At 33.9% G+C, this 17,375-nt stretch overlaps 1 long non-coding RNA gene across 1 annotated transcript in view; it reads right to left on the reverse strand.

The window, feature by feature from the left end:
- Positions 1-1,870: 1,870 nt before the first annotated feature.
- LOC148958945 (uncharacterized) overlaps positions 1,871-17,375 on the reverse strand; it is a 48,631-nt gene continuing 33,126 nt past the window's right edge. Inside the window, exon 3 of the long non-coding RNA XR_016144237.1 lies at positions 1,871-3,459. This is a non-coding gene — a long non-coding RNA (uncharacterized LOC148958945). The remainder of the gene's footprint in view (positions 3,460-17,375) is intronic.

Below are 17,375 nucleotides of genomic sequence, written 5' to 3' on the forward strand. Positions count from 1 at the left end.
GGGGGTAAGCTTTTTACATGCTAAACAAACTGTTTTAAGTCGATTTAGATGCAATTACAGTGTAATCGCTTGATTTTAAATCATTTTGAAAAACTTCAGTACATGTCACTAGCCGCCCGTAGCCTGGTCAGCTTTAATAGAGAGAACCACACGAATATCGCTCTATATTCGCATATCAAGAGCGTTGATCATTTAACAGCCATTTACACACTCTCTTCTTGCATGTTGAATCTGTTTAATCTTTTACAAAGTGATTAATTGCAACAAAATTTTTGCAACTTCACTTTTCCTCGATATGAAGGTCTGGGAATCCCCTTCCATTGGCATATTCAGGCTTGCAAACTTTCTATTGTCTTACCGGGTTACCCTTTGGTTTTTGCCTTTCTGAGGCTTTAATATCAATATGATTGAGAGAAATAGAGCAAAGATGCAGTTATCTATCGACTCAAACGCTTAAAAAGCGAATATCGAGCGATTTTCGTGTGTTTCTCTCCATTAAAGCAGATCGGGCGACGGGCGGCTAGAGACATGTACTAAACTTTTTCAAAATGTCACTAGCCGCCCGTCGCCCGATCTGCTTTAATGGAGAGAAACACACGAAAATCGCTCGATATTCGCTTTTTAAGCGTTTGAGTCGATAGATAACTGCATATATGTTCTATTTCTCTCAATCATATTGATATTAAAGCCTCAGAAAGGCAAAAACCAAAGGGTAACTCGGTAAGACAATAGAAAGTTTGCAAGCCTGAATATGCCAATGGAAGGGGATTCCCAGACCTTCATATCGAGGAAAAGTGAAGTTGCAAAAATTTTGTTGCAATTAATCACTTTGTAAAAGATTAAACAGATTCAACATGCAAGAAGAGAGTGTGTAAACGGCTGTTAAATGATCAACGCTCTTGATATGCGAATATAGAGCAATATTCGTGTGGTTCTCTCTATTAAAGCTGACCAGGCTACGGGCGGCTAGTGACATGTACTGAAGTTTTTCAAAATGATTTAAAATCAAGCGATTACACTGTAATTGCATCTAAATCGACTTAAAACAGTTGGCTTAGCATGTAAAAAGCTTACCCCCGCTTTAAAACTCCAAGAAAATACCGTTTTTAAGTAGAAAGTATAAGTCGCCATCGCAGCAACGGCTTTGGCCAGGCCTGGACGCTGCGATGCAAATTTGAGAAAATTTGAAAAGTGCACTTTTCGGAAAAATCGATTTTAAAAAGAAACGCGAGCTTCGAACAGAGAAAGCTATATATCAGAATTTAGGCGATTTTTGGCTCGATTTTTAGAAAGTGTCAGCGAATTTTTAGCGGCTGTTTTCGATTTTTAAAGTCCAAAAAACCGTTTTTTGGCGATTTTCGAGACAAAATCCTTAATAACTCGGCTAAAACTGGTCCTAAAAATACGGGAAACGGCTCAAAAAATCGAGCATCGAACGGCGCGTCGAATGAACGTATCAATAATTTCATAGCTACTATAGTTTAGGAGTAAATCACCAAAAACCAAGATCTTTTGAAACTCTGGGAATCACAAGCCTATTGTTTTTTCTGAACTGCTTTGTGCAAACCTGAATCCCCCTCGGTCAAAACTGAGTAAAAGTCGAATAACTTTGCCATACATGGTCCGATCGTCTCAGCGAAAAAACCAACAGAACGGGCACAATCTCCTGCATCCTGTGGTATAACGCATAAATTGATACACTGTATACTTTTGCCAAAAACGCAACTTTCAGCTGAAACACTGCCTATTCAATCGGAGACAAAAGGCTCTCTTTGTGTAAACAGAGGAATGCCGGTACCCGGCTTGCTAATACATCAATTAATCGATATTTAGAAAAGCAAGAAAAATACACAGAAAATAAGACAAGTACTTCACATATCAAGCATTCCATTTGTAATACTGAAAGCTTACTTCATACAATGCAGCGACAGTATAAAATAGTTCTTTCCAGATTAAGCAAGACAAAGGCTTATCACTTAAAACAAAAGAAATTCAATACATGATTTCTATAGCTTTTATTCCCAGCTTCTCCCTTAAAGATCCGTACAAGGGCTTTAGAATAGCAGAACTCTATGGGAGATGATTAGACTGGGGTTTCCATGTTAAAGAAAGGGCACCCTTGTTGCCACAGTAAAAGGCAAACTGCATGAGACAATGAAAAGTATTTGAAAAATTGCCAGTTCAAAGCTGGTTGAATTTGTAGAAGAACGTTGAGGCCCTGAAAAAGGTTCACAAAGCTGTAAGCATATAGAGGTGAACAAAATCTTGAGTTACTCGGGAGGACAAACGGGTCTAAGACAACGGGGAAGAGCTATGGGGCTAAGGGGGCTGAGCCCCTTTTTTAATGCTAAAATTTATTTGTCTACACATATGTTTTATACTGAAAATTAATTGCTACTAATACTGAAAAACAACTTTGTGCAATCCCCTGGTTTCTTTTCATGCCACTATTCACAGGGTCTAAGGGGTATCTAGGCAAGGACGGAAAGGGGCTACTTACAAAACAAACAGAGTAAGGAATACGCCCATTTATCGATAGTGCTATTTTCTACTCAATCGGGGTGGGCTTTAATCTTGGCGGTGGGGGAAACTTGAAAATTATTGATAACATATTTCTTGTAGCAATCGTCAAAAACTATCACCATCTTGGTAATAATAAAAGTTTAAAAATGTACTAATCGCAATTTACAACGGAGTCTAACACAACGCAATTACACTTGCAGAACTCTGGAGAAGAATACATTGTTGTAAAGTGCAGCGAAACATTGATTACAAGCACTGCAATTACGCCGGTTTTCTTTGTCTTTCATAAACTGTTCTTGTCTCTTGGGTGCAGCTTTACAAAAAGCAAGTGCACGACTCTACCTTGAATCACATGTTTGGCCTTAAAAACGCCCATGAATTGGTAGGAATGTCTCTACTCAGCTGATTAAAACGACCGTTTTCAGTTTCATATCCGGCCTACTCACAACAGTGAAAGGAAAATGTATCTTGTAGCAGTACTTGGAATCGTAAACCGATGTTTATGTCTTGATATTATTCACCAAAGATTCCAAAAGAAAGTTTATATAAATGCAGACTGGACTCCATCTAAGCTTTATGCCTCCCCTATGATTCATCTTATGAGAACTGATAGGGAGGATAGGAGTTGACAGTAGTCTAAAATATTTATCAACAAGACTTGCTAGATTGTCTGCAACAAGGGTATCGTTGAAATAAAAGTTTAACTTTTACCGAACCTAAATCCAGTTTAATTTAGATATAATCTAATAAAATATAAAAGAAACTGGGTAGAGTTGGAGCTTGATTTCTTGACTATATTGCTCTCCTTGCTCTTTTCTCTATCTATCCATTTCTGTTTCAAGGGTCACTAAAATCCAGTTTATCCAAGATGAGCGTACAACTGCCGTGAGGTATTATAGAAGTCTTTGCGTAGATAGTCCACTTGATCTTTTCCATCTGAAGAAGAGAAAGTGTTATGTCAAACCTATAATTCATAATAAGAGCAGTAGGTTGAATAAGCAAACAACAGAATAAAGTTGATTTACTTCATACAAAATATTGTTTAAGTGTTCTTGTGCATTTTCAATATCTCTCGTCAAGACAACAGACTTGACCAAGATACCTAGAAAGGTTTTAAAAGACGAAATCTTTCAAAGCATAATTTGATAAACCTTCAAAGACTTTTACCAAATCATCGGCTCAATATGGCGCGATTCCAAAATGGGCTTCATTCAAGAAAGGTTGAATTGGGGTTCATTGAAAATTACAACCTGCAAAAGGGCGATAAATTGACAGGAGACCTTTTTGAGAGAATAAAATTATGAAAGAACATTAGGAAAGATAGAAGTAGTTTTTGAAGTCATGAATAGAGCTTCACTGAAATATTCAACGTGAAAAAAGCAAAGTTATTGGTAGGAAAAATTTTCAAGATCACGACTTTTGGAAAGTTAGAAATAGTTCTTGAAATCAAGACAACTGGTTCATTGAAACTAAAAACCTATAAAGAGGCAAAAAATCTAGAAAAGAACTTTGGAAAGAATGAAATTTTGAAAAGACATTGGGAAAGAAAGAGAAAATTCTTGCAGTCAACAACGGAGATTCATTGATGTAGTCAACCTGAAAAAGAGCAAAAATTATCGAAAGGAGAACTTGTCAATGGAATGACTAAAAAAAAGGTTACAAAAAATTAGAGAAATTTCAGAAATGAAAAAAAGGAGGTTTATTTAAAATATCAACATTTAGAAGGGAAAAGAATCGAAAGGAAAACTTGTCAAGGGAATAACTGAAAGATAGTTACAAAAAAAAGAAAATTTAGATAATTAAAAGAAAAGAGGTTTATTGAAAATATCATCCTGTAGACATGGAGAAAAATCGAAAGGAGAGCTTGTCAAGAGGATGACTAAAAGAAAGATTACAAAAAATAGAGAAATGTTTGAAATGAAAAAGAAAACCAGTTTATTTAAAATATCAACCTTTACAAAGGGGAAAGAATCCAAAAGAATACCTGTCAAGGGAACGACTAAAAGAAGGTTACAAAAATGGGAGAAATTTTAGAAATGAAAAGAAAAGAGGTTTATTGAAAATATCAACCTGTAGACAGGGAAAACAATCGAAAAAAATATTGTCAAGGGAACGACTAAGAGAAGGTTACAAAAAAGGGAGAAATTTTAGAAATGAAAAGAAAAGAGGTTTATTGAAAATATCAACTTGTAGACAGGGAAAACAATCGAAAGAAAATATTGTCAAGGGAACGACTAAGAGAAGGTTACAAAGAAGGGAGAAATTTTAGAAAAAAAAAGAAACGAGGTTTATTGAAAATATCAATCACTAGAAAGGGAAAAGAATCGCAAGGGGAGCGTGTCAAGGGAACGACTAAGAGAAGGTTAGAATAAAATAAGAGAAATTTTAGAAATGAAAAAGAAAAGAGGTTTATTGAAAATATAAATCTCTAGAAAGGGAAAAGAATCGGAAGGGGAGCGTGTCAAGGGAACGACTAAGAGAAGGTTAGAAAAAAATAAGAGAAATTTTAGAAATGAAAAAGGAAAGAGGTTTATTAAAAATATCAATCTCTAGAAAGGGAAAAGAATCACAAGGGGAGCGTGTCAAGGGAACAACTAAGAGAAGGTTACAAAAAAGGGAGAAATTTTAGTAATGAAAAAAAGAGGTTTATTGAAAATATCAATCACTAGAAAGGGAAAAAAATCGGAAGGGGAGCGTGTCAAGGGAACGACTAAGAGAAGGTTACAAAAAAGGGAGAAATTTTAGTAATGAAAAAAAGAGGTTAATTGAAAATATCAATCTCTAGAAAGGGAAAAGAATCGCAAGGGGAGCGTGTCAAAGGAACGACTAAGAGAAGGTTAGAAAAAAATAAGAGAAATTTTAGAAATGAAAAAGAAAAGAGGTTTATTGAAAATATAAATCTCTAGAAAGGGAAAAGAATCGGAAGGGGAGCGTGTCAAGGGAACGACTAAGAGAAGGTTAGAAAAAAATAAGAGAAATTTTAGAAATGAAAAAGGAAAGAGGTTTATTAAAAATATCAATCTCTAGAAAGGGAAAAGAATCACAAGGGGAGCGTGTCAAGGGAACAACTAAGAGAAGGTTACAAAAAAGGGAGAAATTTTAGTAATGAAAAAAAGAGGTTTATTGAAAATATCAATCACTAGAAAGGGAAAAGAATCGCAAGGGGAGCGTGTCAAGGGAACGACTAAGAGAAGGTTAGAAAAAAATAAGAGAAATTTTAGAAATGAAAAAGAAAAGAGGTTTATTGAAAATATAAATCTCTAGAAAGGGAAAAGAATCGGAAGGGGAGCGTGTCAAGGGAACGACTAAGAGAAGGTTAGAAAAAAATAAGAGAAATTTTAGAAATGAAAAAGGAAAGAGGTTTATTAAAAATATCAATCTCTAGAAAGGGAAAAGAATCACAAGGGGAGCGTGTCAAGGGAACAACTAAGAGAAGGTTACAAAAAAGGGAGAAATTTTAGTAATGAAAAAAAGAGGTTTATTGAAAATATCAATCACTAGAAAGGGAAAAAAATCGGAAGGGGAGCGTGTCAAGGGAACGACTAAGAGAAGGTTACAAAAAAGGGAGAAATTTTAGTAATGAAAAAAAGAGGTTAATTGAAAATATCAATCTCTAGAAAGGGAAAAGAATCGCAAGGGGAGCGTGTCAAAGGAACGACTAAGAGAAGGTAAGAAAAAAATAAGAGAAATTTTAGAAATGAAAAAGAAAAGAGGTTTATTGAAAATATCAATCTCTAGAAAGGGAAAAGAATCGCAAGGGGAGCGTGTCAAGGGAACAACTAAGAGAAGGTAAGAAAAAAATAAGAGAAATTTTAGAAATGAAAAAGAAAAGAGGTTTATTGAAAATATCAATCTCTAGAAAGGGAAAAGAATCGCAAGGGGAGCGTGTCAAGGGAACAACTAAGAGAAGGTAAGAAAAAAATAAGAGAAATTTTAGAAATGAAAAGAAAAGAGGTTTATTGAAAATATCAACCTGTAGACAGGGAAAACAATCGCAAGGGGAGCGTGTCAAAGGAACGACTAAGAGAAGGTAAGAAAAAAATAAAAGAAATTTTAGAAATGAAAAGAATAGAGGTTTATTGAAAATATCAATCACTAGAAAGGGAAAAGAATCGCAAGGGGAGCGTGTCAAAGAAAAGACTAAGAGAAAGTTAGAAAAAAGGGGGAAATTTTAGTAATGAAAAAAAGAGGTTTATTGAAAATATCAATCTCTAGAAAGGGAAAAGAATCGCAAGGGGAGCGTGTCAAGGGAACGACTAAGAGAAGGTTACAAAAAAATAAGAGAAATTTTAGAAATGAAAAGAAAAGAAGTTTATTGAAAATATCAATCTCTAGAAAGGGAAAAGAATCGCAAGGGGAGCGTGTCAAAGGAACGACTAAGAGAAGGTAAGAAAAAAATAAAAGAAATTTTAGAAATGAAAAGAATAGAGGTTTATTGAAAATATCAATCACTAGAAAGGGAAAAGAATCGCAAGGGGAGCGTGTCAAAGAAAAGACTAAGAGAAAGTTAGAAAAAAGGGGGAAATTTTAGTAATGAAAAAAAGAGGTTTATTGAAAATATCAATCTCTAGAAAGGGAAAAGAATCGCAAGGGGAGCGTGTCAAGGGAACGACTAAGAGAAGGTTACAAAAAAATAAGAGAAATTTTAGTAATGAAAAAAAGAGGTTTATTGAAAATATCAATCTCTAGAAAGGGAAAAGAATCGCAAGGGGAGCGTGTCAAAGGAACGACTAAGAGAAGGTTAGAAAAAAATAAGAGAAATTTTAGTAATGAAAAAAAGAGGTTTATTGAAAATATCAATCTCTAGAAAGGGAAAAGAATCGCAAGGGGAGCGTGTCAAGGGAACGACTAAGAGAAGGTTACAAAAAGGGAGAAATTTTAGTAATGAAAAAAAGAGGTTTATTGAAAATATCAATCTCTAGAAAGGGAAAAGAATCGCAAGGGGAGCGTGTCAAAGGAACGACTAAGAGAAGGTTACAAAAATAAGAGAAATTTTACAAATGAAAAGAAAAGAGGTTTATTGAAAATATTAATCTCTAGAAAGGGAAAAGAATCGCAAGGGGAGCGTGTCAAAGGAACGACTAAGAGAAGGTTACAAAAATAAGAGAAATTTTAGAAATGAAAAGAAAAGAGGTTTATTGAAAATATCAATCTCTAGAAAGGGAAAAGAATCGCAAGGGGAGCGTGTCAAGGGAACGACTAAGAGAAGGTTACAAAAATAAGAGAAATTTTAGAAATGAAAAGAAAAGAGGTTTATTGAAAATATCAATCTCTAGAAAGGGAAAAGAATCGCAAGGGGAGCGTGTCAAAGGAACGACTAAGAGAAGGTTACAAAAATAAGAGAAATTTTAGAAATGAAAAGAAAAGAGGTTTATTGAAAATATCAATCTCTAGAAAGGGAAAAGAATCGCAAGGGGAGCGTGTCAAAGGAACGACTAAGAGAAGGTTACAAAAATAAGAGAAATTTTAGAAATGAAAAGAAAAGAGGTTTATTGAAAATATCAATCTCTAGAAAGGGAAAAGAATCGCAAGGGGAGCGTGTCAAGGGAACGACTAAGAGAAGGTTACAAAAATAAGATAAATTTTAGAAATGAAAAGAAAAGTGGTTTATTGAAAATATTAATCTCTAGAAAGGGAAAAGAATCGGAAGGGGAGCGTGTCAAAGGAACGACTAAGAGAAGGTTACAAAAATAAGAGAAATTTTAGAAATGAAAAGAAAAGAGGTTTATTGAAAATATTAATCTCTAGAAAGGGAAAAGAATCGGAAGGGGAGCGTGTCAAAGGAACGACTAAGAGAAGGTTAGAAAAAAATAAGAGAAATTGTAGAAATGAAAAGAAAAGAGGTTTATTGAAAATATCAATCTCTAGAAAGGGAAAAGAATCGCAAGGGGAGCGTGTCAAAGGAACGACTAAGAGAAGGTTACAAAAATAAGAGTAATTTAGGAAATGAAAAGAAAAGAGGTTTATTGAAAATATCAATCTCTAGAAAGGGAAAAGGATCGCAAGGGGAGCGTGTCAAAGGAACGACTAAGAGAAGGTTAGAATAAAATAAGAGAAATTTTAGAAATGAAAAGAAAAGAGGTTTATTGAAAATATCAATCTCTAGAAAGGGAAAAGGATCGCAAGGGGAGCGTGTCAAAGGAACGACTAAGAGAAGGTTAGAATAAAATAAGAGAAATTTTAGAAATGAAAAGAAAAGAGGTTTATTGAAAATATCAATCACTAGAAAGGGAAAAGAATCGCAAGGGGAGCGTGTCAAAGGAACGACTAAGAGAAGGTTAGAAAAAAATAAGAGAAATTTTAGAAATGAAAAAGAAAAGAGGTTTATTGAAAATATCAATCTCTAGAAAGGGAAAACAATCGCAAGGGGAGCATGTCAAGGGAACAACTAAGAGAAGGTTAGAATAAAATAAGAGAAATTTTAGAAATGAAAAGAAAAGAGGTTTATTGAAAATATCAATCACTAGAAAGGGAAAAGAATCGCAAGGGGAGCGTGTCAAGGGAACAACTAAGAGAAGGTTAGAAAAAAATAAGAGAAATTTTAGAAATGAAAAAGGAAAGAGGTTTATTAAAAATATCAATCTCTAGAAAGGGAAAAGAATCGCAAGGGGAGCGTGTCAAGGGAACGACTAAGAGAAGGTAAGAAAAAAATAAGAGAAATTTTAGAAATGAAAAAGGAAAGAGGTTTATTGAAAATATCAATCTCTAGAAAGGGAAAAGAATCGCAAGGGGAGCGTGTCAAGGGAACGACTAAGAGAAGGTGAGAAAAAAATAAGAGAAATTTTAGAAATGAAAAAGGAAAGAGGTTTATTAAAAATATCAATCTCTAGAAAGGGAAAAGAATCGCAAGGGGAGCGTGTCAAAGGAACGACTAAGAGAAGGTTAGAATAAAATAAGAGAAATTTTAGAAATGAAAAGAAAAGAGGTTTATTGAAAATATCAATCACTAGAAAGGGAAAAGAATCGCAAGGGGAGCGTGTCAAGGGAACAACTAAGAGAAGGTTAGAAAAAAATAAGAGAAATTTTAGAAATGAAAAAGGAAAGAGGTTTATTAAAAATATCAATCTCTAGAAAGGGAAAAGAATCGCAAGGGGAGCGTGTCAAGGGAACGACTAAGAGAAGGTAAGAAAAAAATAAGAGAAATTTTAGAAATGAAAAAGGAAAGAGGTTTATTAAAAATATCAATCTCTAGAAAGGGAAAAGAATCGCAAGGGGAGCGTGTCAAAGGAACGACTAAGAGAAGGTTAGAATAAAATAAGAGAAATTTTAGAAATGAAAAGAAAAGAGGTTTATTGAAAATATCAATCACTAGAAAGGGAAAAGAATCGCAAGGGGAGCGTGTCAAGGGAACAACTAAGAGAAGGTTAGAAAAAAATAAGAGAAATTTTAGAAATGAAAAAGGAAAGAGGTTTATTAAAAATATCAATCTCTAGAAAGGGAAAAGAATCGCAAGGGGAGCGTGTCAAAGGAACGACTAAGAGAAGGTTAGAATAAAATAAGAGAAATTTTAGAAATGAAAAGAAAAGAGGTTTATTGAAAATATCAATCACTAGAAAGGGAAAAGAATCGCAAGGGGAGCGTGTCAAGGGAACAACTAAGAGAAGGTTAGAAAAAAATAAGAGAAATTTTAGAAATGAAAAAGGAAAGAGGTTTATTAAAAATATCAATCTCTAGAAAGGGAAAAGAATCGCAAGGGGAGCGTGTCAAGGGAACGACTAAGAGAAGGTAAGAAAAAAATAAGAGAAATTTTAGAAATGAAAAAGGAAAGAGGTTTATTGAAAATATCAATCTCTAGAAAGGGAAAAGAATCGCAAGGGGAGCGTGTCAAAGGAACAACTAAGAGAAGGTAAGAAAAAAATAAGAGAAATTTTAGAAATGAAAAAGAAAAGAGGTTTATTGAAAATATCAATCTCTAGAAAGGGAAAAGAATCGCAAGGGGAGCGTGTCAAGGGAACAACTAAGAGAAGGTAAGAAAAAAATAAGAGAAATTTTAGAAATGAAAAGAAAAGAGGTTTATTGAAAATATCAATCTCTAGAAAGGGAAAAGAATCGCAAGGGGAGCGTGTCAAGGGAACAACTAAGAGAAGGTAAGAAAAAAATAAGAGAAATTTTAGAAATGAAAAAGAAAAGAGGTTTATTGAAAATATCAATCTCTAGAAAGGGAAAAGAATCGCAAGGGGAGCGTGTCAAGGGAACAACTAAGAGAAGGTAAGAAAAAAATAAGAGAAATTTTAGAAATGAAAAAGGAAAGAGGTTTATTGAAAATATCAATCTCTAGAAAGGGAAAAGAATCGCAAGGGGAGCGTGTCAAGGGAACAACTAAGAGAAGGTAAGAAAAAAATAAGAGAAATTTTAGAAATGAAAAGAAAAGAAGTTTATTGAAAATATCAATCTCTAGAAAGGGAAAAGAATCGCAAGGGGAGCGTGTCAAGGGAACAACTAAGAGGAGGTAAGAAAAAAATAAGAGAAATTTTAGAAATGAAAAGAAAAGAGGTTTATTGAAAATATCAATCTCTAGAAAGGGAAAAGAATCGCAAGGGGAGCATGTCAAGGGAACAACTAAGAGGAGGTAAGAAAAAAATAAGAGAAATTTTAGAAATGAAAAGAAAAGAGGTTTATTGAAAATATCAATCTCTAGAAAGGGAAAAGAATCGCAAGGGGAGCGTGTCAAGGGAACAACTAAGAGGAGGTAAGAAAAAAATAAGAGAAATTTTAGAAATGAAAAGAAAAGAGGTTTATTGAAAATATCAATCTCTAGAAAGGGAAAAGAATCGCAAGGGGAGCGTGTCAAAGGAACGACTAAGAGAAGGTTAGAAAAAAATAAGAGAAATTTTAGAAAAGAAAAGAAAAGAAGTTTATTGAAAATATCAATCTCTAGAAAGGGAAAAGAATCGCAAGGGGAGCGTGTCAAAGGAACGACTAAGAGAAGGTAAGAAAAAAATAAAAGAAATTTTAGAAATGAAAAGAAAAGAGGTTTATTGAAAATATCAATCACTAGAAAGGGAAAAGAATCGCAAGGGGAGCGTGTCAAAGAAAAGACTAAGAGAAGGTGAGAAAAAAATAAGAGAAATTTTAGAAATGAAAAAGGAAAGAGTTTTATTGAAAATATCAATCTCTAGAAAGGGAAAAGAATCGGAAGGGGAGCGTGTCAAGGGAACGACTAAGAGAAGGTGAGAAAAAAATAAGAGAAATTTTAGAAATGAAAAAGGAAAGAGTTTTATTGAAAATATCAATCTCTAGAAAGGGAAAAGAATCGCAAGGGGAGCGTGTCAAGGGAACGACTAAGAGAAGGTTAGAAAAAAATTAGAGAAATTTTAGAAATGAAAAAGGAAAGAGTTTTATTGAAAATATCAATCTCTAGAAAGGGAAAAGAATCGCAAGGGGAGCGTGTCAAGGGAACGACTAAGAGAAGGTGAGAAAAAAATAAGAGTAATTTTAGAAATGAAAAGAAAAGAGGTTTATTGAAAATATTAATCTCTAGAAAGGGAAAAGAATCGGAAGGGGAGCGTGTCAAGGGAACGACTAAGAGAAGGTTACAAAAAAGGGAGAAATTTTAGAAATGAAAGGAGAAGAGTTTTATTGATAAAATCAATCTCTAGAAAGGGAAAAGAATCGGAAGGGGAGCGTGTCAAGGGAACGACTAAGAGAAGGTGAGAAAAAAATAAGAGAAATTTTAGAAATGAAAAGAAATAAGTTTTATTGAAAATATCAATCTCTAGAAAGGGAAAAGAATCGCAAGGGGAGCGTGTCAAGGGAACGACTAAGAGAAGGTGAGAAAAAAATATGAGAAATTGTAGAAATGAAAAGAAAAGAGTTTTATTGAAAATATCAATCTCCAGAAAGGGAAAAGAATCGCAAGGGGAGCGTGTCAAGGGAACGACTAAGAGAAGGTTAGAAAAAAGGGAGAAATTTTAGAAATGAAAGGAGAAGAGTTTTATTGAAAAAATCAATCTCCAGAAAGGGAAAAGAATCGCAAGGGGAGCGTGTCAAGGGAACGACTAAGAGAAGGTTAGAAAAAAGGGAGAAATTTTAGTAATGAAAAGAAAAGAGGTTTATTGAAAATATCAATCACTAGAAAGGGAAAAGAATCGCAAGGGAAGCGTGTCAAAGGAAGGACTAAGAGAAGGTTAGAAAAAAATATGAGAAATTGTAGAAATGAAAAGAAAAGAGTTTTATTGAAAATATCAATCTCCAGAAAGGGAAAAGAATCGCAAGGGGAGCGTGTCAAGGGAACGACTAAGAGAAGGTTAGAAAAAAGGGAGAAATTTTAGAAATGAAAGGAGAAGAGTTTTATTGAAAAAATCAATCTCCAGAAAGGGAAAAGAATCGCAAGGGGAGCGTGTCAAGGGAACGACTAAGAGAAGGTTAGAAAAAAGGGAGAAATTTTAGTAATGAAAAGAAAAGAGGTTTATTGAAAATATCAATCACTAGAAAGATAAAAGAATCGCAAGGGAAGCGTGTCAAAGGAAGGACTAAGAGAAGGTTAGAAAAAAATATGAGAAATTGTAGAAATGAAAAGAAAAGAGTTTTATTGAAAATATCAATCTCCAGAAAGGGAAAAGAATCGCAAGGGGAGCGTGTCAAGGGAACGACTAAGAGAAGGTTAGAAAAAAGGGAGAAATTTTAGAAATGAAAGGAGAAGAGTTTTATTGAAAAAATCAATCTCTAGAAAGGGAAAAGAATCGCAAGGGGAGCGTGTCAAGGGAACGACTAAGAGAAGGTTAGAAAAAAGGGAGAAATTTTAGAAATGAAAAAGGAAAGAGGTTTATTGAAAATATCAATCTCTAGAAAGGGAAAAGAATCGCAAGGGGAGCGTGTCAAGGGAACGACTAAGAGAAGGTTACAAAAAAAAAAGAAATTTTAGAAATGGAAAAGAAAAGAGGTTTATTGAAAATATCAATCTCTAGAAAGGGAAAAGAATTGCAAGGGGAGCGTGTCAAAGGAACGACTAAGAGAAGGTTAGAAAAAAGGGAGAAATTTTAGAAATGAAGAGAAAAGATGTTAATTGAAAATATCAATCTCTAGAAAGGGAAAAGAATCGCAAGGGGAGCGTGTCAAGGGAACGACTAAGAGAAGGTTAGAAAAAAATATGAGAAATTGTAGAAATGAAAAGAAAAGAGTTTTATTGAAAATATCAATCTCTAGAAAGGGAAAAGAATCGGAAGGGGAGCGTGTCAAGGGAACGACTAAGAGAAGGTAAGAAAAAAACAAGAGAAATTTTAGAAATGAAAAGAAAAGAGGTTTATTGAAAATATCAATCTCTAGAAAGGGAAAAGAATCGCAAGGGGAGCATGTCAAGGGAACAACTAAGAGGAGGTAAGAAAAAAATAAGAGAAATTTTAGAAATGAAAAGAAAAGAGGTTTATTGAAAATATCAATCTCTAGAAAGGGAAAAGAATCGCAAGGGGAGCGTGTCAAGGGAACAACTAAGAGGAGGTAAGAAAAAAATAAGAGAAATTTTAGAAATGAAAAGAAAAGAGGTTTATTGAAAATATCAATCTCTAGAAAGGGAAAAGAATCGCAAGGGGAGCGTGTCAAAGGAACGACTAAGAGAAGGTTAGAAAAAAATAAGAGAAATTTTAGAAAAGAAAAGAAAAGAAGTTTATTGAAAATATCAATCTCTAGAAAGGGAAAAGAATCGCAAGGGGAGCGTGTCAAAGGAACGACTAAAAGAAGGTTAGAAAAAAATTAGAGAAATTTTAGAAATAAAAAGAAAAGAGTTTTATTGAAAATATCAATCTCTAGAAAGGGAAAAGAATCGCAAGGGGAGCGTGTCAAAGGAAGGACTAAGAGAAGGTTAGAAAAAAATAAGAGAAATTGTAGAAATGAAAAGAAAAGAGTTTTATTGAAAATATCAATCTCTAGAAAGGGAAAAGAATCGCAAGGGGAGCGTGTCAAAGGAACGACTAAAAGAAGGTTAGAAAAAAATTAGAGAAATTTTAGAAATAAAAAGAAAAGAGTTTTATTGAAAATATCAATCTCTAGAAAGGGAAAAGAATCGCAAGGGGAGCGTGTCAAAGGAAGGACTAAGAGAAGGTTAGAAAAAAATAAGAGAAATTGTAGAAATGAAAAGAAAAGAGTTTTATTGAAAATATCAATCTCTAGAAAGGGAAAAGAATCGCAAGGGGAGCGTGTCAAAGGAACGACTAAGAGAAGGTTAGAAAAAAATATGAGAAATTTAAGAAATGAAATAAAAAGATGTTTATTGAAAATATCAATCTCTAGAAAGGGAAAAGAATCGCAAGGGGAGCGTGTCAAAGGAAGGACTAAGAGAAGGTTAGAAAAAAATATGAGAAATTGTAGAAATGAAAAGAAAAGAGTTTTATTGAAAATATCAATCTCCAGAAAGGGAAAAGAATCGCAAGGGGAGCGTGTCAAAGGAAGGACTAAGAGAAGGTTAGAAAAAAATAAGAGAAATTGTAGAAATGAAAAGAAAAGAGTTTTATTGAAAATATCAATCTCTAGAAAGGGAAAAGAATCGCAAGGGGAGCGTGTCAAAGGAACGACTAAGAGAAGGTTAGAAAAAAATAAGAGAAATTTTAAAAATGAAAAAGGAAAGAGTTTTATTGAAAATATCAATCTCTAGAAAGGGAAAAGAATCGCAAGGGGAGCGTGTCAAGGGAACAACTAAGAGGAGGTAAGAAAAAAATATGAGAAATTTATGAAATGAAATAAAAAGATGTTTATTGAAAATATCAATCTCTAGAAAGGGAAAAGAATCGGAAGGGGAGCGTGTCAGAGGAACGACTAAGAGAAGGTTAGAATAAAATATGAGAAATTTAAGAAATGAAAAGAAAAGAGGTTTATTGAAAATATCAATCTCTAGAAAGGGAAAAGAATCGCAAGGGGAGCGTGTCAAGGGAACGACTAAGAGAAGGTTAGAAAAAAATAAGAGAAATTTTAGAAACGAAAAGAAAAGAGGTTTATTGAAAATATTAATCTCTAGAAAGGGAAAAGAATCGGAAGGGGAGCGTGTCAAGGGAACGACTAAGAGAAGGTTACAAAAAAGGGAGAAATTTTAGAAATGAAAGGAGAAGAGTTTTATTGATAAAATCAATCTCTAGAAAGGGAAAAGAATCGGAAGGGGAGCGTGTCAAGGGAACGACTAAGAGAAGGTTAGAAAAAAGGGAGAAATTTTAGTAATGAAAAGAAAAGAGGTTTATTGAAAATATCAATCACTAGAAAGGGAAAAGAATCGCAAGGGAAGCGTGTCAAAGGAAGGACTAAGAGAAGGTTAGAAAAAAATATGAGAAATTGTAGAAATGAAAAAGGAAAGAGTTTTATTGAAAATATCAATCTCTAGAAAGGGAAAAGAATCGCAAGGGGAGCGTGTCAAGGGAACGACTAAGAGAAGGTTAGAAAAAAGGGAGAAATTTTAGTAATGAAAAGAAAAGAGGTTTATTGAAAATATCAATCACTAGAAAGGGAAAAGAATCGCAAGGGAAGCGTGTCAAGGGAACAACTAAGAGAAGGTAAGAAAAAAATAAGAGAAATTGTAGAAATGAAAAGAAAAGAGTTTTATTGAAAATATCAATCTCCAGAAAGGGAAAAGAATCGCAAGGGGAGCGTGTCAAGGGAACGACTAAGAGAAGGTTAGAAAAAAGGGAGAAATTTTAGAAATGAAAAGAAAAGAGGTTTATTGAAAATATCAATCACTAGAAAGGGAAAAGAATCGCAAGGGAAGCGTGTCAAAGGAAGGACTAAGAGAAGGTTAGAAAAAAATATGAGAAATTGTAGAAATGAAAAGAAAAGAGTTTTATTGAAAATATCAATCTCCAGAAAGGGAAAAGAATCGCAAGGGGAGCGTGTCAAGGGAACGACTAAGAGAAGGTTAGAAAAAAGGGAGAAATTTTAGAAATGAAAAAGGAAAGAGGTTTATTGAAAATATCAATCTCTAGAAAGGGAAAAGAATCGCAAGGGGAGCGTGTCAAGGGAACGACTAAGAGAAGGTTACAAAAAAAAGAGAAATTTTAGAAATGAAAAAGGAAAGAGGTTTATTGAAAATATCAATCTCTAGAAAGGGAAAAGAATCACAAGGGGAGCGTGTCAAAGGAACGACTAAGAGAAGGTTAGAAAAAAATAAGAGAAATTTTAGAAATGAAAAAGGAAAGAGTTTTATTGAAAATATCAATCTCTAGAAAGGGAAAAGAATCGCAAGGGGAGCGTGTCAAGGGAACGACTAAGAGAAGGTGAGAAAAAAATAAGAGAAATTTTAGAAATGAAAAAGGAAAGAGTTTTATTGAAAATATCAATCTCTAGAAAGGGAAAAGAATCGCAAGGGGAGCGTGTCAAGGGAACGACTAAGAGAAGGTGAGAAAAAAATAAGAGAAATTTTAGAAATGAAAAAGGAAAGAGTTTTATTGAAAATATCAATCTCTAGAAAGGGAAAAGAATCGCAAGGGGAGCGTGTCAAGGGAACGACTAAGAGAAGGTGAGAAAAAAATAAGAGAAATTTTAGAAATGAAAAAGGAAAGAGTTTTATTGAAAATATCAATCTCTAGAAAGGGAAAAGAATCGCAAGGGGAGCGTGTCAAGGGAACGACTAAGAGAAGGTTAGAAAAAAGGGAGAAATTTTAGTAATGAAAAGAAAAGAGGTTTATTGAAAATATCAATCACTAGAAAGGGAAAAGAATCGCAAGGGGAGCGTGTCAAGGGAACGACTAAGAGAAGGTTAGAAAAAAATAAGAGAAATTGTAGAAATGAAAAGAAAAGAGTTTTATTGAAAATATCAATCTCTAGAAAGGGAAAAGAATCGCAAGGGGAGCGTGTCAAGGGAACGACTAAGAGAAGGTTAGAAAAAAATAAGAGAAATTTTAGAAATGAAAAAGGAAAGAGTTTTTATTGAAAATATC

Source organism: Rhopilema esculentum, chromosome 11 (assembly GCF_057945365.1).
Source record: "Rhopilema esculentum isolate cy_ngs chromosome 11, ASM5794536v1, whole genome shotgun sequence".
Lineage (NCBI taxonomy): Eukaryota > Metazoa > Cnidaria > Scyphozoa > Rhizostomeae > Rhizostomatidae > Rhopilema > Rhopilema esculentum.